Below are 24,018 nucleotides of genomic sequence, written 5' to 3' on the forward strand. Positions count from 1 at the left end.
AGGCTAGATGGCCACCACAGGAAATACATAAACATCGGGCCCTGCTGAAGCTTAACCTGATACTTGGGAACTTCCTCTTCTTCAAGGAAAGCGAGTGACATAACCCAACCAAGAAACATGCCATCGGTGTCTGGCCTATTCCCTCTGCTTCCCGCCATTTCCTCCTCCTGGACATCCCAAGCCTTAGACAAACATGGAAGTAGTGTGGAGGGAAACTGATCTTCCCCCTCTTCAGCCCAGCACTGAGTGTCTTCTCATCAGCTTCTCGTGTTTGTAGCCTTAAGTGTTTGTTCTGCCCGAGAACTTTATCAGCCTCAAACACACACAGGATATCCTCTCCCGGATTGTCCAACCCAGTCCTGATTTATACAGGAAGAGCTGCATAAAACCATCCATTTCAGAGCTTTAAAGTTACACCACAGACGATTTAAAGCAGTTCCAGGCTGAAGCAGGAGGAGATCACCACCTTCTCCAGAGGGGCACCATGAAGAGACCACAGCAAGGACCAGCTTGGCTTCTGCAAGCCAAGGCCACCAACCTCCCAGCATCATGGAAACTACCACCAAGAGGACACCAGTCCCGTGTCTCCCCCAGCAGGTAATATCCCGCTCTTCTGACCTCATTCCACATTAAATTAGCGATCAAATTCATTCCTGATCCCCAGAATGCCTTTTCCTACTTCCGTAAGTTCCGTTATAATTGTTTTAATAGTTCTATTTATTAAGACATTTAAGCCATGTTAGTCACCTAGAAGGCCAATTTTAAATTAAGATTTTAATTAGTTATCTACCAAGAGCTGGGCACCTTATATTTAATTTACAGAGATTTTTTTTTACATTTTTTGGCCCATGTGTAATTCACATTTTCCCCGAAGTTTTCTCCTCGGAGGTGTTTTTTTTTTTTTTTTCATCTTCTGTTTAAATTAACTTTTCAGCTCTCTGCAATTAACAAAGTACTAAAAAAGAAGGTGAAAAAGTCCCTTCAAAATTATTCTGAATATTTTCTTGATTGCTGGTGGCTTAAAAGACATTTTATTGATAAGGTGTGAAAATGTCACCTAGGAGCGAGAAAAAGTCAATTGCATACGGCCCTAAGAGATACCAGTTCTAAGTATTTTGTTTTTCCAATTCTAAGTTCATTGTGGAGTATGACAAAAACATTAGAAAGTGGTACATCGCCAGTGGTAAATTATGTCACTATACACATCATTTTATTTATTTATCATCCAAGAAACTGATATTTCCCCCTAGTGAACAAAATAGACTTAAATCAATAGCCCAGTAACCTAATAAATTGTCATTAATGTTAGCTTTTGGAATGTATATTTTTGTTTTAAGCCTTTATATTGGGAATATTTTTTCCTCTCCTAGTAAACATAATGGGCCATATGCAATTCCCTTTTTCCTCCTGAGTTTGCTCCTAGGAGATAATTTTTCTTTTTCTGTTTATAATGCACTGGGAGACATCTCAAGCTCACTCCAACCTGAATTATCGCAAATTATTTCTGTTTTAAGAAAGCAAACTTGTTTTTCTTAACATCTTAGTAAGGGGGCTTTTAGGACCATTGTAGCACCTTACACACTCCAATGAGTTCTGGATCACTATGAGCTTGCTGGTTAGTCTGTACCTCTCTGTTTACCAGGAGAGAGAAAAATATTCCCAGCATAAATGCTTAAAACAAAAATATACATTCCAAAAGCTAACATTAATGACAATTAGGTTATTGGCCCATATGCAATTACCATTTTCTCCTGAGATTTCTCCAGGGTGATATTTTCATACTTTGACAATACAATGCCTTTCAAACCAACAGCAATTAAGAAAATATTCAAAATGATTTTGATAGTTCTTTTAAATAATAATAATAATAATCATTGTATAGCGCTTTTCTCCCTGGGGACTCCAATAACTGTGACCCTGCGTTATGCAGTCTCAAAGGCTCGGGAAAAGAGGTGAGTTTTTAGCCTTTTTTTAAAGCTGTCTAGAGAAGGAGCCTCTCGTACTGATTGTGGAAGTGAGTTCCATAGAGTAGGGGCTGCGTAGGAAAAGGCCCGAGCACCAAATGTTAAGTGTATCCTGGGAATAATCAGCTTCATCTTGTTGGCAGAGCGGAGGGTGCGTGGAGGGGCATAAAGTTCCAACAGATCTGCTATGTGCAGGGCCGGTTCAAGTAACAATTGGGCCCTAGGGCAAGATTAGCCTGGGGGCCCCCCAACAGACACCCCCGACCAAAAAGCGTCATTAGAGGCCCTTTGTTGCAGCCAAATTTCCCTCCTGGGCCCCTGAGCTGGCTGCTGACCCTCCCCCAATCACCTCCCAACTTAACAGACTCTGCAGAGTCCCTGGGGAGCAACAGTTAAGATGGGAAGGGACACCTTGGGGGCCCCTACAGGCTCTGGGGCCCTGGGGCAATTGCCCATTTTTTCCTATAGTAGCTCCGGCCCTGGCTATGTGCTTGGGTCCCATGTGGTAGAGCCTTTTGGTATGTTTTCAATTGCAAAGTACTGAAGAGTTATTTTAAAGAAAAGATGAAAAAGTATCTCCAAGGAGAAGACCCCTATTCAATTCCCTTTTTCTCTTAAGTTTACTCCTAGCAGATACAGTTTTAATCTTCTGTTAAGAAAAACTTTTTAGCACTTTGCAATTGAAAAAGCACTAAATAGTACTTGCTTGCTGTTTAAAACAAATTTTACTGACAAGGTTTGAAAATATCACTTAGCAAAACCTCCGGGGGGGGGGGGGGGGGGGGGGGGGTTGGGGGAGCGAATTGCATATAGGTCAAAGGCCCGTCATTTTTTTCTCCTTAGTTATCTCCTAGGAGATAATTTTCATCTTCTCTTTAATATAACTTTTCAGCATTTTACAATTTCAAAAGTACCCAACAGTTGGCGAAAAAGTACCATCAAAATTATTCTGAGTATTTTCTTGGTTGCTGGTGGTTTAAAAAGCATTTTATAACAAGGTGTGAAAATGTCAGGAGAAAACTTAGGAGAAAAAACGAATGGCGTATGGCCCATTGGCCGATATGGAATTCACCTTTTCTTCTAGGAGATAATTTTTAACCTTCTCTTTAAAATAACTTTTCAACACTTTACAATTGCAAAAAGTACCAAAAAGTACTATCAAAATTATTTTGAGTATTTTCTTGCTCGCTGCAGGTTTAAAAGGCATTATACTGACAAGTTTTGAAAATATCGCCTTGGAGAAAACACAAGAAAAAAGATAATTACATTTCGGTCAATAGCCCTCAATTCACTAAGCAGTTTAAACTAGTCTAATAGATTATTATTATTATTTATTGTATTTATAAAGCGCTAACATATTACGCAGCGCAGATGGTTTTTAGTCTACTGATGGTTTGGTGTAATGTTTTAGACCCGTTTTTAGACCTGGTCTAACATTCAGTAATTACACATCTCACAAAGGCAAACAAGCAGTAACCACGCCCACTTTTTCTGACAGAGATTAGACCAGCTGATTTCTGTAGGTAAAGTAATTCTGGGAGGTATTTGAAGGCTCATACACACATCAGACTATAGTCTTTGGAAAATGAAAGATCACAGACCAATCTTACCACCCTTCATGTAGTATGAGAGCCATACCTTCACAGTATTTTCTATGGAGCTGAACTCCACATCAGACAGAAATCTTTGCAAGATGCTGCACACACAGATGCTGTACAGACACAAAAGATCAGTATCTGCAAAAGATCTGTTCCTGCCAAAGATCCGTTCCTGCAAAATGCATTCATAGTCTATGAGATCTGCAGATCATCATACACACATGATTTAACTGACATTCATCTGCAGATCAGACAATCATCTGCAGATCTGAAAATCCACCTTGGTGGATCTGATCTGCAGATGAATGTCAGTTAAATCATGTGTGTATGAGGATCTGCAGATCTCATAGACTATCATTGCAATTTGCAGGAATGGATTTTTGGCAGGAACAGATATTTTGCAGCTACAGATCTTTTGAGTGTGTGCAGCATCTGTGTGTGCAGCATCTTGCAAAGAGCTTTTCTGATGGGGAGTTCAGCTCCATAGAATAGACTGTGTAGAGTATGGCTCTCATACTACATGAAGGGTGGTAAGATTGGTCTATGATCTTTCATTTTCCAAAGACTATAGTCTGATGTGTGAATGCACCTTCAGATGTGAGGATGGAATCTTTTGAATGAATTATGCAGGAGTTTAATTGTATGCAGAGGAGAGCTCATCAGAGGAGAAGGATGCCAGTCATAGCTACCAGTTTGTGAATTGCATCTTTTGATCATTTCCCCTGCTTCACCCACCTAATTACCAAATGTTTTAAACCAGGTCTAAAAACAGGTCTAAACATTTGGTAATAGTGAATTCCCCTTTGATGCAACTGACATCAGTAGACTAAAAACCATCTGTAGACTAGTCTAAACTGCTTAGTGAATTGAGGCCATAAATGTGTAATGCCTAATACACACAGTACGATTTTCCATGCGATAGATGGATCCGATTGATAAAATCCGTCACGTCCGATATTGCTCCCGCTCGTTTCCGCGCTCAATTTCTCATAGCGGTGAAGGCAAAAAGATAAGAAAAACGAATGATGTTAAGAAAATTGAGCGCAGAATCGAGTGTGGAATCGTGCCGAAAAAACGATCTGGTCGCAAAATCGCACGAAAAAACGTAACGTGTGTACCCAACACACCTCTATCTCTAACCCAGTACCCAATGTAGTTGAACATCTACAACACGTATGGAGCGACTGATGGTAATGTAGACAGCTCAGTGGAACTATACTGAAAATCTATGTAGAATTATATTTCCCGGTAGATAAAATTTCTTCGCATTCTTTTTGAATTGCGCACAATCAGAATTGCCAAGTAAAATATTTTGGACACTTGAGCAGGACTGCAGATTTTTCCCCCCTTTTTTCTGTTTTTAGGGCTGGTGCACACCGAGCGGCTTTTTGGGCGTTTTCCGATCCGCTTGCGGCTGCGGATCTGCTTGGTCAATGTATCTCAATGGGGTGGTGCACACCAGAGCGGGAGGCGTTTTGCAGAAACGAAAAATGCCTGGGTGAGGCATTTTTTGGATTTCGGATGCGTTTCTGCCTCAATGTTAAGTATAGGAAAAACGCAAACCGCTCTGAAAAACGGCAGATCAGAGCGGTTTTGCAGGCGTTTTTGTTACAGAAGCTGTTCAGTAACAGCTTTACTGTAACAATATATGAAATCTACTATACTGAAAACCGCAGCAGCAATCCGCAAAACGCCTCATAAAAATAAAAAAAAAGCGTTTAAAAATCTGCTAGCCTTTTGCGGATCTGCTAGCGGGTTTTGGTGTGCACCAGCCCTTAGAGATGTGTAGTTTTTGGATATTTGTATGCCCGGTGTTCCCCAACTTTTAATTCTGCAGTGTTGTTTTTGTAGAGTCTTTCATGAGTTATTAGGTCTGCGTTAGCCAACGGCCAATCAGAAACTACCTTTTTCTTGTGTGTAGGCAGAGTTAAACAAATCAACTTTTTGATGGTCTGCTACTTTTCATAGTACTGCCAAAGGAACTTCATTTTCAGCAAGGTATATTGTTTTGTTTTTTTTATAAAAAACATTCCAATGTAGAGAATGTAATGTATAGGGGAGGAGGGTGGAGTTTTTTATTAAGTTACGCATTTTACGATGAGAAAATCTGGCATTTTTTATATTTTTATTTGTTCGGTACAATTCTCATTGTAACTTTTCTCACGCTATCTTAAGGGACCACAGAACCCTCTAATGTGGTTTTAGGCTGGCTTTTCTGAAAGAGGGTCCACCTAATTGGTTCCATATATTGAGAAGTGTGTGTTGAAAGTTTAGAGAAAAACAATGAAACTGATTTCATCACGTCAAAAAACTTTCTTTCTCCCCACCCCCCTTGAACCAGCCATGAAAACCTGTAAACTTTTGATAGAGAAATGCCACACTTAACAACCAAGGTTCACTAATTAGGACACGTTAAAAATGTGGAATACATTTGTGGTTTGCATATTAATGAGTATTAAGGTTTACCATGTGTTGGTGAATTCTGTAGACAGAAGAATTTTTTGTTTATTTTTTTATAGGTAGGTCAGGACTCATTGCTCGAGATTTACCTATACGTATGTAACAAAATGTGTTGACAGATGTTAAAAAGCAATCCCCTCCCTTCAGCTCATGGGCCTCAAATCGGCAAGTCAGACATCGCCAGTAGAGACATTTGGCACCGCCAAGTGCTTACCGTGGCTGCTGAGGCCATTGTCACGACCACCATCGATCTTTAGATTAATACAACTGCAACCATGATGAATTCATAAAATCTCAAATCTGCCTAAAGAATTCCAGTGAAAAAAAAAACTCACGCCATAAATGGAAATGATTTTTGTAAGTTTAAAAGAAAAATTGAATTTATTTTTTATTTCCTCCGTTTTTGCATTTTTAAGTTCTACAAGGGGGAGGGATCAACTTTTATTTCTTCCCACGAGTCGACAACTTCTCCCTCAGCCATCTAAAAAAACTTGAAAAGTTTTGATGGGAAAATTCTGCACTAAACAAAATCCCCCTGATTTCAAAAATAGTTGTCACAAATAAGGGTATGTAAAAAAAAAATAAAAAATTATGGAATGCATTTGTGGTTTTTGGATAAATGGCTATTAAGGTTTATCGTGTGCTGTAGACAGAACTCCACTTTTTTTCAGGTTACATCCTGTTCTTTTTGTAATGGCTGTACCTAAACAGATGTAACAGAACGTGTTGACAGATTCGAAAAAAATTCCCCTCCCTCCGATCTCACGGGCCGAATCGGCAAGTTAGACAAGGACAGATGAAAGCGTTGGTGCTGCCAAGACTTGACCATGGGAATGGGCTGAAGAGCTGAGTCATTCTTGGGAAGAAATTCAACTTTTAAATCCTTACAACTGCAGTCATTCTGAGCTCTTCAAAAAAAAAAAAAATCATCTCAAATTCACCATTTTTTGCGTCCTCAGCATAAACTGAAGGGATGTTGTAAGTTTTAAAAGAAAAACTTTATCTTTATTTTTTAATTACCACTCTCTATCTAAAATTGTAAAATAATTTTTTTTGTAATAATTTACAACTTGATCTATTTTAGGAAAATCTTTTTTTTCCTTTTCTTTACTGCATAGTAGTCAAAATTCTTCTTTTTATCTCCAGAAAACTCAGCTGGTAAAATTTCACACTTGCCAAAAGCCGCACGTCCTCCATATTTTCATATTATTTATGCGCCTCTGTGTTGACTGGTATTTTCTATAAATCACATTAATGTCTTCGACCTTCTGTAAAGCTCAGCGTAGTAGCGGAGCAATTCTAAAAATACACAATTAAAAACAGGAATATTTTTCTCCCACAAAAGTTTGGCTAATAAAATCACTTACATGGTGTTTTTTTTGTTTTTTTTTTTCTCCCACACAGTGACATGAGAAGATATCGAGCTGGCGAGATGCTTGGAAAGTCGATGGGAAGATAGAAAAACAGGTGAGTGATTTATATTGTTGTCTATCTGAACTGTAATTGTAATCACTGCAGACTCAAAAGTTTACAAAAAAAGTTTAGTAATCTGTCAGTCATTTTGTAACATTGATGTATTACAATGTTGGTGTATATATGATTTAATGTGCAGAGGCAGTGGGAACATTTTATAAGCACATTTTTTGGCAGAGATCAGTACACACACTGTACACTGTACTGTTACTGCACTGTACATACTGGAGGTAGCAGAGATCAGCACACACTGAAGCTAATTTACTATCAGTACACGTACAGAGTAACCGCATATACTGTACATACTAGAGGTAGCAGGGATCAGCACACACTGCAGCTAGTTTACTATCAGTACAGGCACAGATTAACAGCTTATACTGTACATACTGGATGTAGCAGAGATCAGCACACACTGCAGCTAGTTTACTGTCAGTACAGGCACAGAGTAACAGCTTATGCTGTACATACTGGGGGTAGCAGAGATCAGCACACACTGCAGCTAGTTTACTGTCAGTGCAGGCACAGAGTAACAGCTTATACTGTACACACTGTGGGTAGCAGAGATCAGAACACACTGCAGCTAGTTTACCATCAGTACAGGCACAGAGTAACCGCTTATGCTGTACATACTGGAGATAGTAAACTAGCTGTAGTGTGTGCTGATCTCTGCTATCAGTACTGTCACAGAATAACTGTTTATTTGGTATCCAAATTAAGTACACTTAAGCATACAAACTTTAAAGGGATACTGTAGGGGGGTCGGGGGAAAATGAGTTGAACTTACCCGTGGCTTGTAATGGTCCCCCGCAGACATCCTGTGCCCGCGCAGCCACTCACCGATGCTCCGGCCCCGCCTCTGGCTCACTTCTGGAATTTACGACTTTAAAGTCAGAAAACCCCTGCGCCTGCGTTGCCGTGTCCTCGTTCCCGCTGATGTCACTAGGAGTGTATAGCACAAGCCCAGTATGGTCTGTGCCTGCGCAGAACTCTCCTGGTGACATCAGGGGAAGCGAGGACACGGCAACGCAGGCGCAGGGGTTTTCTGACTTTAAAGTCAGAAATTACAGAAGTGAACCGGAGGCGGGGCCGGAGCATCAGTGAGTGGCTGCGCGGGCACAGGATGCCTGCGGGGGACCATTAGAAGCCCCAGGTAAGTTCAACTCATTTTCCCCCGACCCCCCTACAGTATCCCTTTAAGGCCCTGTTCACAGTGCTCAGTTGTGTTGCAAAATAATTTTGTAAGTGGACTCCCTGGCTATACAAGTCCATGGGCCTATTCACAGTCCTGCGTTGTAACGGATCGTGTTATTCTTCTAACTCGCTGCATGCAGGCTTTGTATTAGGGCCCGTTTCCACTAGGGCGAATTTGCATAGGCAATGAAAGTGGATGGGACTGTTTCCACTTGTCATTGTTTTCGTGCGTTTTTCTGTGCAGGATTTTTCTGCACGGTAGGGCCTGCAGAATTCGCCTGCGTGAGGAATGCAGGCGAATCGCAGCCCATGTATTTAATAGGGAAAACGCACGTGCGTTTTTTGCATGAAAAGTAATACAAATTGAGTCAGGCAGTGACATGGTTAAATTCGCATAGACCCTGCCTATGCGAAATCGCATGCGAATTCGCGGCAAAAAACGCACGCGGAATCGCATCCGCATGCGATTTCGTCAGCGGTGGAATCCCAGGGATTCGCACTGCACTAGTGGAAACGAGCCCTTATAGTCTATGTCCAATCTCCACTGCAGTTCACAGTCTATAATGTGTGAGTTAGGCCTGGAACCCACTACAAATCGCAAATCGCTAGTGCAATCGCTATCGTTTTTAATGAGCGTTTTGTAAGCAATTTCATGAGTCTGTTTCAGAGATTTTAGTAGTGATTTTTAAGCGTTGTAAGCTTTTTGCCAGCGATTGTGAAAGCGATTTGCGATTAGCGGTTTTAATTCTGATTGGTCCTTTCAAATTATTATAATTATTTCTTTACAGTTTGCAGTAATTGAGAATCGCACACAAGTCACTCTGTGTAGCGATTGATGAGCGATTTGCCATGTAACCAGGATTGCAGCTGTGCCAACGCTGCCTTTTCACAATGCTTCTTGGGGGTACTGCAGCTTCTTGTCACATGTCTCATTCATGTGTATCTTAACAACCATACATTTTTGTTCATGGTTTCAAAATGCAAACAAAACCCTAACATAATCTGGATAAGCCCTAATGGGTTAAATCAAAATCATTTAACACTAGGTTTTAATTATTTTCCAAAAGACCCCAAAAGTCCAAAAAGACTGACAGCACTTTTTATTTTAAATTGAAGATGCACAATTATCTCCTAGGAGAAAGCACAGGAGAGAAGTGAATTGCATTTGGGCCATTGTGACTTTGTTATTAAAAATCCTCTCAACGTTTCAGTCTGCAGCCAGTTAAAAATTTCCTTCGAAAAAAGTGCCAGTCACTATTCTTTGCAACCGTGAAAATGGCAGCACCTCGGCAGTGTAGACTGCCCAGAAAGCCTCTTGTTGCAGGAGTACAGAGCAGGAACCCCTGTTATTCTTTTGTTGCAGGAGTACAGAGCAGGAACCCCTGTTACTTCTTTTGTTGCAGGAGTACAGAGCAGGAACCCCTGTTATTCTTTTGTTGCAGGAGTACAGAGCAGGAACCCCTGTTACTTCTTTTGTTGCAGGAGTACAGAACAGGAACCCCTGTTACTTCTTTTGTTGCAGGAGTACAGAGCAGGAACCCCTGTTACTACTTTTGTTACAGGAGAACAGAGCAGGAACCCCTGTTACATTTTGTAAGCGATTTCATGAGAGTTTTCTGGCGATTTTGCTAGCGATTGTAAAAAGTGTCAGCTTTTTGCCAGCGATTGTGTAGCGATTTGCGATTAGCGTTTTTAATTCTGATTGGTCCTTTTAATTAATTTTAGTTTTTTTTTTTTACAGTGTACAGTCATTTAAAAACGCTAGCAAACCATTCTGCATAGCGATTCATGAGCGATTATGCCAGCGCCATACTTTCCATTGGAGAAACGCTAACGCAAAACGCTCAAAAATGCTGCATGTCCTGCGCTTTGCTAATCGCAATCGCTCCAGTGGAATTTGGCCTATCCATTAACATTAGCTGAGCGCTTAGGGAAATCGCTAGCGGTTTGAAAACCTCCCTAAACGCTCAAAAAATCGCTCCAGTGGGTTCCAGGCCTGACTACTTTTCACACCTGGAACAATCCATTGACTGGCCGCAAATGTTGAGTCTCTTATCTGCCTGTTTCTGTTGGGAATGCTGTGGAATGGCTGCGCTCTTATAAATACATACATAAGCCATGAATGTTTGCATTCTGCACAGATGTACAGATCAGACACCATACAACTGCATACAATTTACTTAAAATTTTCATGTAACATGGATTATATCTTATGGATTACCTCCAATAAAGACAGGTCCACTTCACTCTCACGGTAAATGTTCATGCAGGGTTAATTAAAGTAGCATTTTACGGCTCTTTCATACCAAAAATCACAAAGTGCAATTGTAAACGCGTTTTGCATTTGGCGTTTTGCGATTTCCACTATGTTGGCCTCAATCGAAACGCAGGAAAAATGCAGCAGAACTAAGATTGCCTTTTTAAAACATTGAAAACCTATTCAGTATGAATGTATTCCCACAATTCCCATTGTAACTTTACTGTACTTGCGTTTGAAAAATCGCACACCTTTTCAAAAAAAGAAACAGAACGCAGGCGGAGTGAATGGGCCCAGTGCGCAAGTACAGTAAAGTTACAATCCTGGGAAAGTATTCATACTGAATGCGTGTCCGATTTTCTTACAGGGCACTAAAAGCGCACTTGTAATTCTGCTGCATTTTTCCTGAGTTTCAATTGAGACCAACAAAGTGAACATCCCAAAACGCAAACCCATTACGTTTCAGCGTTTTTGGTGTGAAAGTGCCGCTATTTACGTATTTGTTTTGCACACTTAACTGCTTCCGGACTGCCCTAGTTGAAATCCACTTCCTACAGGTGGCTGCGGGGCTCTGACAGGACGTAGCTTTCAGCTCGCCCGCCGCATGCACCCGCCGCTACTGCCGTTCTCCCGCTCTGCATCTGCCGCAGTTCACTCGCCCTGCTGTCTATATGACGGCAGAGTTCTGTGAGCTGGTCAGGAGCCAATCTCATTGGCTTACATTGATCACGGGGCCAGGAGCCAATAAAAGCAGCTCCTGACCGGTACACAGAGCTCTGTCATCATATAGATGACAGAGAGAAGGACCTGCGGCTACGGGAGAATGTCGGGATCGTGTGGTGATTCGTCGGTAACCGTCGTTTTGTGGTATCAGCAGTTGCTGGTCCTTAAAGGACACCCGAGGGGAAAATAAACGAATTAAATAAACGATTGTACCTAGCTATCGTCCTTCTCCTAAAAATGACTTTTTAAGATATCCCGCAGTTTTATTTTATGTTTAAATCTACTTTTTAAGTTTTAACGATGTTATTGTTTTTGCTCAATGACACATTCATTGAAGTATGCCAGAGCTAAAATTTATGAACTCTTTCCAGCTCTCAGAAGCCATTTTCTGCTAGGAAAGTGTTTTATAGCTGGAATTTCTTAACAGTGAGGGTCACACTGTAGTCAGGACTGAGTCGGCCACTTACATACCTGACATTTAACTCTTTCAGGCAGAGAAAGAAAAAAAGGAACACAGCATAGTTATTTGTGTGCTAGGCACTGTACATGCACATGTCTATCTCATCATGTCACATGTCTCTTCGGGTATCCTTTAAAGGGAACCTAAACTGAGAAGGATATGGATTTTTCCTTTTAAAATACCACTTGCCTGTCTCCCCTGCTGATCCTGTGTCTCTAATGCTTTTAGCCACAGCCCCTGAACAAGCATGCAGCAGATCAGGTGCTCTGACTGAAGTCAGACTGGATTAGCTGCATGCCTGTTTCAGGTGTGTGATTCAGCCACTACTGCAGCCAAAGAGATCAGCAGGACTGCCAAGCAACTGGTATTGTTTAAAAGGAAACATCCATATCCCTCTCAGTTAAGGTTCCCTTTAAGGAGGCCAGAGACTGCTGGTATGCAAGGGGTTAAAATGGTTACACAGTTCAATCAAAACCTTTCCCATTTTTTTCGATGAAAATATTTTTCTATAAAATGTAGAAAATTGATTTTCTTGAGGTTGATAATTACTATAAGCTGTGGCAGAAAATTCAGATCGATCTTTGGAAAAAAAAAAAAAGACTAATCCAGTATACGCTAATCCTTTGTCCCAAACAATACAACCGTTCCATGAATTCTGAATTATTGGCATCTCACTGACTGTCCCTAATGACAGGGTTTCTTTACGCTCAGCAGGTAATTGCGCCTCCTAGTGGCTCACTGTGTTACTGGGAGATAAAACACTATTTGCTGAAACATTAATAAAGAAAAATAATCTTTAGGCCTCGTTCACATCTGACCGGGAAATCGCACGATTCCCGCTCACCGCAAGCCGCTTAGCACATGGTTTGCTATGGCAGTGTTCTAACTGCGGGCGTTTTGCGATTAGCGATAATCGCAAACGTGTTACATGCAGCGTTTTGGCGTCGATTCTTTAGCGATCGCGATTAGCATGTATAGAACAGCTAATTGCGGTCGCCCCGAAAACGCTACAGTCTCCAGTGATTTTTCTGCGTTAATCGTGGCAAAATCACTCCCGCAAGCGTTTTGCGATTTTAGTTGTGAACGGGGCCTTATTTTTACTGTACAGAATCTCATGTCTGTGATCTTCATGTACGCCAGTAATGTTTAATTTTAAATGTCTGCATTGAAATGAATGTTATTCTACATGAATTATGCTTATGAAAGTTTTGCAAAACAAAAAGTGTTTTTGAGAAGTAAAATCTTCTTTTCGAAAGATTTCCGAGCATTTTCCGATCGATTTCCTATTGAAGTGAGCGGAAATCGATCGGAAAGCAAATCGGACATGTTGCAAATAATCGATCTGACAGTAAATCGGCCAGGAAATCTCATAGTGTGCTCCTAGGCTAGCATAATGCTGGTTATACACCATGAGGTTTGTTTAGACAGACGGCTCAATAGATAATTTCCGACAGGTCCGATTTGATTTTGATCGTTTTTCTATCCAATTTTCTCATAAAAGTGTATAGAAATCGATTGGAAAAACGATCATAAAAATTGAGCAGCGTCAGGTACACACAATGCAATTTTCCATCAGATTGACGGTCAATTCTATTATTTCGGACAGGTCCCATCTGATTTCCAATCATTTTTATGTTAGATTTCCAATCACTTCTATACAAAATCGATCAGAAAAACGATCGGTAATCAGATCGGAAATAATTGATTTGACCGTCAATCTGACAGGAAATTGCATCGTGTGTACCTGGCGTAACAACCGTGATAGTCTATCAGCCAGCAGGGGGCGTGGCTTCAGCTGACAGAGGACTTGCGGTCCACTCTAAAGGCGGAGTGTTTCAGATAGACTGGGAGTGGTCAGGCAGGGAGGAGCTTGCAGTGGCGATGTATGAAGGGGTGCAGGACATTTTGGGCATTTCTAATGTCAAACAATGTTCTTTAGAATACATTATAATTAATCTGAGTGATTTGCTGGTACTTTTACCCCCTCTGAGTGGGGTTCCCCTTTATTGACATGATGGTTCCCTCCAGCTGTGTGACCCGCCCACTATAGTTCCTGGGTCTGTCCCCGCCCACCAGGGGGCATGATATGAAATATAGGAAGTATCCAGGTAGGGGTGCCCCCTATATTGGGATGTGGGCGACCCCGGCTGTCCGGCCCTGCCCTGCTCCTGGCACCTCTCTGGGTGGAACAGCTGGCATCCGTATATCGCTTTATCCCTCCGCTGAGCGATACAGTGTGTGGCCCGTTCACTCTGATTATTCATATAAATCTGATTTTGATCTCAATGTTAATATGAAGGCGTAGCTAAGGAGCTGTGGGCCCCGATGCAAGTTTTACAATGGGCCCCCCCCAAGCACTCTATACGTAACAATTAATACGGCGCACCAAAACCTGCCAATGGCAGCTACAGTGTCAGAGGTGCAAGAAGGGGATGGGGAACAGTTTGTTACTGATTACCCCCAAGCACTCTATACATAGCAATCCCTGCCAATGGCAACTACAGTGTCAGAGGTACAAGAAGGGGATGGGAAGCAGCTTGTTACTGATTACCCCCAAGCACTCTATACATAGCAATCCCTGCCAATGGCAACTACAGTGTCAGAGGTACAAGAAGGGGATGGGAAGCAGCTTGTTACTGATTACCCCCAAGCACTCTATACATAGCAATCCCTGCCAATGGCAACTACAGTGTCAGAGGTGCAAGAAAAGGATGGGAAACAGTTCAAAGTATCTATAGAAGTGATTATTATGAGCACAGGACCAATAGAGAGCTAATACTGTAGATGAGGGAGGGCCCTTTCGGGGCCCCTCTAGCCCAAGGGCCCCGATGCGGTCGCTACCTCTGCAACCCCTATAGCTACGCCCCTGTATGAAGCTGACTTGTGGACGAATTACGGATCAGCGGGAACCGCAGAGTCCCCCGGGCATGACGGAAATGAGCCGCGACCACTCTGATCGCCTGTTCCGGAAGCTTCTTTTTGTAGTGAGAGTCGCTGTACAATCCTAGATCGCTTATTAATCGGAACTCCGGCCTCAGCTGCTGCAGAACCCCTTTGCACTGCAACCTGTATTACATATAACTGCTCTGCCCCTCCCCCTCCTGACAGATACATATTTTATATATTCTGCAGATTATCCCATCACTGACCTCTCTAGAGATCTGCAGAACATCGCTCTGCCCCTCCCCCTCCTGACAGATACATATTGTATATATTCTGCAGATTATCCCATCACTGACCTCTCTAGAGATCTGCAGAACATTGCTCTGCCCCTCCCCCTCCTGACAGATACATATTGTATATATTCTGCAGATTATCCCATCACTGACCTCTCTAGAGATCTGCAGAACATCGCTCTGCCCCTCCCCCTCCTGACAGATACATATTGTATATATTCTGCAGATTATCCCATCACTGACCTCTCTAGAGATCTGCAGAACATCGCTCTGCCCCTCCCCCTCCTGACAGATACATATTGTATATATTCTGCAGATTATCCCATCACTGACCTCTCTAGAGATCTGCAGAACATCGCTCTGCCCCTCCCCCTCCTGACAGATACATATTGTATATATTCTGCAGATTATCCCATCACTGACCTCTCTAGAGATCTGCAGAACATTGCTCTGCCCCTCCCCCTCCTGACAGATACATATTGTATATATTCTGCAGATTATCCCATCACTGACCTCTCTAGAGATCTGCAGAGCATCGCTCTGCCCCTCCCCCTCCTGACAGATACATATTGTATATATTCTGCAGATTATCCCATCACTGGCCTCTCTAGAGATCTACAGAACATTGCTCTGCCCCTCCCCCTCCTGACAGATACATATTGTATATATTCTGCAGATTATCCCATCACTGACCTCTCTAGAGATCTGCAGAACATCGCTCTCCCCCTCCCCCTCCTGACAGATACATATTGTATATATTCTGCAGATTATCCCATCACTGACCTCTCTAGAGATCTGCAGAACATCGCTCTGCCCCTCCCCCTCCTGACAGATACATATTGTATATATTCTGCAGATTAACCCATCACTGACCTCTCTAGAGATCTGCAGAACATCGCTCTGCCCCCCCCCCTCCTGACAGATACAGATTGTATATATTCTGCAGATTATCCCATCGCTGACCTCTCTAGAGATCTGCAGAACATCGCTCTGCCCCTCCCCCTCCTGACAGATACAGATTGTATATATTCTGCAGATTATCCCATCGCTGACCTCTCTAGAGATCTGCAGAACATCGCTCTGCCCCTCCCCCTCCTGACAGATACATATTGTATATATTCTGCAGATTATCTCATCACTGGCCTCTCTAGAGATCTGCAGAACATCGCTCTGCCCCTCCCCCTCCTGACAGATACATATTGTATATATTCTGCAGATTATCCCATTACTGACCTCTCTAGAGATCTGCAGAACATTGCTCTGCCCCTCCCCCACCTGACAGATACATATTGTATATATTCTGCAGATTATCCCATCACTGACCTCTCTAGAGATCTGCAGAACATTGCTCTGCCCCTCCCCCTCCTGACAGATACATATTGTATATATTCTGCAGATTATCCCATCACTGACCTCTCTAGAGATCTGCAGAACATCGCTCTGCTCCTCCCCCCCTGACAGATACATATTGTATATATTCTGCAGATTATCCCATCACTGACCTCTCTAGAGTCTGCAGAACATCGCTCTGCCCCTCCCCCTCCTGACAGATACATATTGTATATATTCTGCAGATTATCCCATCACTGACCTCTCTAGAGATCTGCAGAACATTGCTCTCCCCTCCTGACAGATACATATTGTATATATTCTGCAGATTATCCCATCACTGACCTCTCTAGAGATCTGCAGAACATCGCTCTGCCCCTCCTGACAGATACATATTGTGTATATTCTGCAGATTATCCCATCACTTCCTCTCTAGAGATCTGCAGAACATCGCTCTGCCCCTCCCCCTCCTGACAGATACATATTGTATATATTCTGCAGATTATCCCATCACTTCCTCTCTAGAGATCTGCAGAACATCGCTCTGCCCCTCCCCCTCCTGACAGATACATATTGTATATATTCTGCAGATTATCCCATCACTGACCTCTCTAGAGATCTGCAGAACATTGCTCTTCCCCTCCCCCCTCCTGACAGATACATATTGTATATATTCTGCAGATTATCCCATCACTGACCTCTCTAGAGATCTGCAGAACATTGCTCTCCCCCTCCCCCTCCTGACAGATACATATTGTATATATTCTGCAGATTATCCCATCACTTCCTCTCTAGAGATCTGCAGAACATCGCTCTGCCCCCCCCCCTCCTGACAGATACAGATTGTATATATTCTGCAGATTATCCCATCGCTGACCTCTCTAGAGATCTGCAGAACATCGCTCTGCCCCTCCCCCTCCCGACAGATACATATTGTATATATTCTGCAGATTATCCCATCACTGACCTCTCTAGAGATCTGCAGAACATCGCTCTGCCCCTCCCCCTCCTGACAGATACATATTGTATATATTCTGCAGATTATCCCATCACTGACCTCTCTAGAGATCTGCAGAACATCGCTCTGCCCCTCCCCCTCCTGACAGATACATATTGTATATATTCTGCAGATTATCCCATCACCGACCTCTCTAGAGATCTGCAGAACATCGCTCTGCCGCTCCCCCTCCTGACAGATACATATTGTATATATTCTGCAGATTATCCCATCACTGACCTCTCTAGAGATCTGCAGATCATTGCTCTGCCCCTCCCCCTCCTGACAGATACATATTGTGTATATTCTGCAGATTATCCCATCACTGACCTCTCTAGAGATCTGCAGAGCATCGCTCTGCCCCTCCCCCTCCTGATATATACATATTGTATATATTCTGCAGATTAACCCATCACTGGCCTCTCTAGAGATCTGCAGAACATCGCTCTGCCCCTCCCCCTCCTGACAGATACATATTGTATATATTCTGCAGATTAACCCATCACTGACCTCTCTAGAGATCTGCAGAACATCGCTCTGCCCCCCCCCCCCTCCTGACAGATACAGATTGTATATATTCTGCAGATTATCCCATCGCTGACCTCTCTAGAGATCTGCAGAACATCGCTCTGCCCCTCCCCCTCCTGACAGATACAGATTGTATATATTCTGCAGATTATCCCATCGCTGACCTCTCTAGAGATCTGCAGAACATCGCTCTGCCCCTCCCCCTCCTGACAGATACATATTGTATATATTCTGCAGATTATCTCATCACTGGCCTCTCTAGAGATCTGCAGAACATCGCTCTGCCCCTCCCCCTCCTGACAGATACATATTGTATATATTCTGCAGATTATCCCATCAATGGCCTCTCTAGAGATCTGCAGAACATCGCTCTGCCCCTCCCCCTCCTGACAGATACATATTGTATATATTCTGCAGATTATCCCATCACTGACCTCTCTAGAGATCTGCAGAACATTGCTCTGCCCCTCCCCCTCCTGACAGATACATATTGTATATATTCTGCAGATTATCCCATCACTGACCTCTCTAGAGTCTGCAGAACATCGCTCTGCCCCTCCCCCTCCTGACAGATACATATTGTATATATTCTGCAGATTATCCCATCACTGACCTCTCTAGAGATCTGCAGAACATTGCTCTCCCCTCCTGACAGATACATATTGTATATATTCTGCAGATTATCCCATCACTGACCTCTCTAGAGATCTGCAGAACATTGCTCCTCCCCCTCCTGACAGATACATATTGTATATATTCTGCAGATTATCCCATCACTGACCTCTCTAGAGTCTGCAGAACATTGCTCTGCCCCTCCTGACAGATACATATTGTGTATATTCTGCAGATTATCCCATCACTTCCTCTCTAGAGATCTGCAGAACATCGCTCTGCCCCTCCCCCTCCTGACAGATACATATTGTATATATTCTGCAGATTATCCCATCACTTCCTCTCTAGAGATCTGCAGAACATCGCTCTCCCCCTCCCCCTCCTGACAGATACATATTGTATATATTCTGCAGATTATCCCATCACTTCCTCTCTAGAGATCTGCAGAACATCGCTCTGCCCCCCCCCTCCTGACAGATACAGATTGTATATATTCTGCAGATTATCCCATCGCTGACCTCTCTAGAGATCTGCAGAACATCGCTCTGCCCCTCCCCCTCCTGACAGATACATATTGTATATATTCTGCAGATTATCCCATCACTGACCTCTCTAGAGATCTGCAGAACATCGCTCTGCCCCTCCCCCTCCTGACAGATACATATTGTATATATTCTGCAGATTATCCCATCACTGACCTCTCTAGAGATCTGCAGAACATCGCTCTGCCCCTCCCCCTCCTGACAGATACATATTGTATATATTCTGCAGATTATCCCATCACCGACCTCTCTAGAGATCTGCAGAACATCGCTCTCCCCCTCCTGACAGATACATATTGTATATATTCTGCAGATTATCCCATCGCTGACCTCTCTAGAGATCTGCAGAACATCGCTCTGCCTCTCCCCCTCCTAACAGATACATATTGTATATATTCTGCAGATTATCCCATCACTGGCCTCTCTAGAGATCTGCAGAACATTGCTCTGCCCCTCCCCCTCCTGACAGATACATATTGTATATATTCTGCAGATTATCCCATCACTGACCTCTCTAGAGATCTGCAGAGCATCGCTCTGCCCCTCCCCCTCCTGACAGATACATATTGTATATATTCTGCAGATTATCTCATCACTGGCCTCTCTAGAGATCTGCAGAACATCGCTCTGCCCCTCCCCCTCCTGACAGATACATATTGTATATATTCTGCAGATTATCTCATCACTGGCCTCTCTAGAGATCTGCAGAACATCGCTCTGCCCCTCCCCCTCCTGACAGATACATATTGTATATATTCTGCAGATTATCCCATCACTGACCCCTCTAGAGATCTGCAGAACATCGCTCTCCCCCTCCTGACAGATACATATTGTATATATTCTGCAGATTATCTCATCACTGACCTCTCTAGAGATCTGCAGAACATCGCTCTGCTCCTCCTCCTCCTGACAGATACATATTGTATATATTCTGCAGATTATCCCATCACTGGCCTCTCTAGAGATCTGCAGAACATCGCTCCGCCCCTCCTGACAGATACATATTGTATATATTCTGCAGATTATCTCATCACTGGCCTCTCTAGAGATCTGCAGAACATCGCTCTGCCCCTCCCCCTCCTGACAGATACATATTGTATATATTCTGCAGATTATCCCATTACTGGCCTCTCTAGAGATCTGCAGAACATCGCTCTGCCCCTCCCCCACCTGACAGATACATATTGTATATATTCTGCAGATTATCCCATCACTGACCTCTCTAGAGATCTGCAGAACATCGCTCTGCCCCTCCCCCTCCTGACAGATACATATTGTATATATTCTGCAGATTATCCCACCACTGACCTCTCTAGAGATCTGCAGAACATCGCTCTGCCCCTCCCCCTCCTGACAGATACATATTGTATATATATTCTGCAGATTATCCCATCACTGACCTCTCTAGAGATCTGCAGAACATCGCTCTGCCCCTCCCCCTCCTGACAGATACATATTGTATATATTCTGCAGATTATCCCATCACTGACCTCTCTAGAGATCTGCAGAACATCGCTCTGCCCCTCCCCCTCCTGACAGATACATATTGTATATATTCTGCAGATTATCCCATCACTGACCTCTCTAGAGATCTGCAGAACATCGCTCTGCCCCTCCCCCTCCTGACAGAGATACTACACTGAACCTACAGAGTATTCCATTACTCACCTCTGAAGAAGTCGGCACAGAGTTGAGTTGCTCACAGATCGATAGGACAGATCGATGCCCATCCACACATTGTGCAGTTTATCTGCCTCTCCTGCTGGTTCTGCAGCCATACATTATTCCTCCTCCGTGATTATTGTGATATAAAAGCACAGAGCTGCTGCTGGGAGGGATTGCCAATGCTCTGCAGGTTGCCGAGTCCATCTTGCATGGCTTGTATGTTGTATCTCTGGAATCCGGAATGAGGAGGACAGAAACTTCTTCAGAACTTCCATCAAACTTCAGACATCAGCTGTCCAGGTCCCACCAGCAGCCTGGAGAGGAGATCAGAGGGAGCCTGGAGTCGGGGGGCTCTGATCCCTCCTTTCCCCATCCCTCATAGATAGAGGCAGCCCCCCCAGAGAAGGAGACCCCCTGCTGAGAGCAGCCCCTCACCCCAGAACAGAGAGGGCACCTCCTGATCCCTCTGCAGAATTTATGGGGATCTCTCTCCACCTAGATCCCCCCAGCTCAGCATCCCTCCTCTCCAGTGCCCAGTCATGACTGCACACACAGTGCAGGGAAGGGGGGTCCAGGTGACCCTCTCCCGTGACGTCACATCACTCCTGTCCAATGGCAGAGAGGGTGGGGGGAGGCGGGGAGCCCCCCTGAACTGCCTCCTGTCACTATCCCACCAGAGATCAATGCAGGTCTCTGATCCATGGATAGAGCAGCCCTGAGATCCGTGCCAGGAGTTCCCCAGGAGAGCCCTGCTGCTGCCCCCTGTGTGAGTACCGAGGATCACCATGATGGCATTGCTGGGGGAGGAGGGAGAAAACTTCCCAGAACTTCTGTCCGGAGCAGGCAGGCGTCAATCGCTGCCGGCAGTTATGCGGTTAAATGCTGTCAGCACGTGAGCCATGCGATGCTGTTTATTCCCAGCAGTCAGGGGGTTAAATAGGGTCATCCTTACCTGTGTCTCCCCCTGAAGCTGCATCATGTCAGATATTCTGGGGAGGGAGGGGGGCCTGGTTCTAATACTCAAAAAGGAAGCTACATTTTATATGATTATTATTTATTTCTGTGTTGCCATCATGTCTTCTTGGACTGCTATTGTGCTGCTGTAATTAACTTTCTATGACGTAACACCACATTTATAGGGACTATCTAGGGGGTGACAGGTTCATAAATTACTTCTGGTCTCAGCTGTGTAATGTGTGACGTCATGAGTGAGATATTGGGCTTGATTCACAAAAGAGTGCTAACTGTTAGCACGGCCGTTTTCGCACGAATTTTCGCATTGCGCACGATTGCGATTTTTCACGCTAAACGATAACGTTTTTGTGCGCAAACGCGAATTTTTGCGCGAAAACGATATCGTTCTCGCGGTAAAATTTGCGTTTGCGTGCGAAAATGGTCGTGCTAACAGCACTCTTTTGTGAATCAAGCCCATTGTCTCCTGATTGCACCTGGGGGGCAATAACTGTTCATTTGTACTGATGCTAATAATAAATTGCTAATTGCTAATTGCTAATATTAAATTGAGTACATATTACTTTAATGTATGCATTGCTGGTGTACTTCTGAAAACAGGCAATTCTGATTATCTGCACCAGAGGAGCTTACACTCTGTCCTTATCACAGTCACACACTATTATTATACATTTATATAGCTCTGACATATTCCACAGTGCTGTACAGAGATCACTGATCCATTCCCATCAGTCTCTGCACCACAGGAGCTTACACTCTAATGTCCTCACCACAGTCACACACTATTATTATACATTTATATAGCTCTGACATATTGCACAGCGCTGTACAGAGATCACTGATCCATTCCCCTCAGTCTCTGCACCAGAGGAGCTTACACTCTAATGTCCTCACCACAGTCACACACTATTATTATTATACATTTATATAGCTCTGACATATACCACAGCGCTGTACAGAGATCACTGATCCATTCCCATCAGTCTCTGCACCACAGGAGCTTACACTCTAATTTCCCTCTCCTCCCAGATGGGAGATGTTATTCTGTGTAGCAGCGGCTCATGTCTTGCTTTTGTTCCAAGCCTGTAAGCCAGCAATTATCGCTTGTGTGAAGAGGCCTGGCGATGTTGTCACATTGCACTCCTGTCAGTTGGGGACTTTCTTGTCCATTTTTTAAACCGATGGAATGAAAAAAAAATCTGTAAATTTCACTCCCTCTGCCCCCAACTCCCCCACACCCCAAACGCCACCGGTAAACCGCATGCAAGCTGCGCGGCATGATTTTCCTATATCCCACATGACACTAATGGAAAGCAGACCCCAGTTCTCTATCTGGCAACGGGGATATTTTTAGGCCTTTCAGATAAAATGGAGGTTTCTGGGAGGAATTTCGGTAATCTGACAAGGATCGGGGGCTGGGCAGTTAGGAAGGTTCCTGAGATCTTTACACCCCTTGTTTAAAAGACACCTGAAGAGAGAGGTATATGGAGGCTGCCATATTTATTTCCTGTTGAACAATACCAGTTGCCTGGCTGCCCTGCTGGTCTATTTGGCTGCAGTAGTGTCTGAATCATACCTGAATTAAGCATGCAGCTCTTATTTTCAGATTTGTCATAGACATCTGATCTGCTGCATGCTTGTTCAGTGTCTATGGCTGAAAGCATTAGAGGCAGAGGATCAGCATTATAGCCAGTCACTATAGGTGTCCGATCAGAGGTAAGAACCATATGAAGGCTGCCATATTTATTTCCTTTTTAACAATACCAGTTCCCCTGGCAGTCCTGCTGATCTCTTTGGCTGCAGTAGTGTCTGAATCACACACCTGAAACAAACATACAGCTAATCCAGTCAGACTTCAGTCAGAGCACCTGATCTTCTGCATGCTTGTTCAGGGCAGAGCTATGGCTAAATGTATTAGAGGCAGAGGATCAGCAGGGCTGCCAGGCAACTGGTATTGATTAAAAAGAAATAAATATGGCATCCTCTATATGTCTCTTATTTCAGGTTCCCGGCAAAAAATAAAGATATGAATATGGCAATTTAATCCATTTAGATGTCAGTGGACTCAGTG

General features: G+C 43.5%; 1 long non-coding RNA gene across 1 annotated transcript in view; it reads left to right on the plus strand.

Moving 5' to 3' along the window:
• Window positions 1-318: 318 nt before the first annotated feature.
• Window positions 319-24,018, plus strand: part of LOC137527973 (uncharacterized) — a 37,593-nt gene continuing 13,893 nt past the window's right edge. Inside the window, exons 1-2 of the long non-coding RNA XR_011023248.1 lie at window positions 319-597; window positions 7,427-7,489. This is a non-coding gene — a long non-coding RNA (uncharacterized lncRNA). The remainder of the gene's footprint in view (window positions 598-7,426; window positions 7,490-24,018) is intronic.

This window comes from Hyperolius riggenbachi, chromosome 8 (genome assembly GCF_040937935.1).
Source record: "Hyperolius riggenbachi isolate aHypRig1 chromosome 8, aHypRig1.pri, whole genome shotgun sequence".
NCBI classification, from domain to species: domain Eukaryota; kingdom Metazoa; phylum Chordata; class Amphibia; order Anura; family Hyperoliidae; genus Hyperolius; species Hyperolius riggenbachi.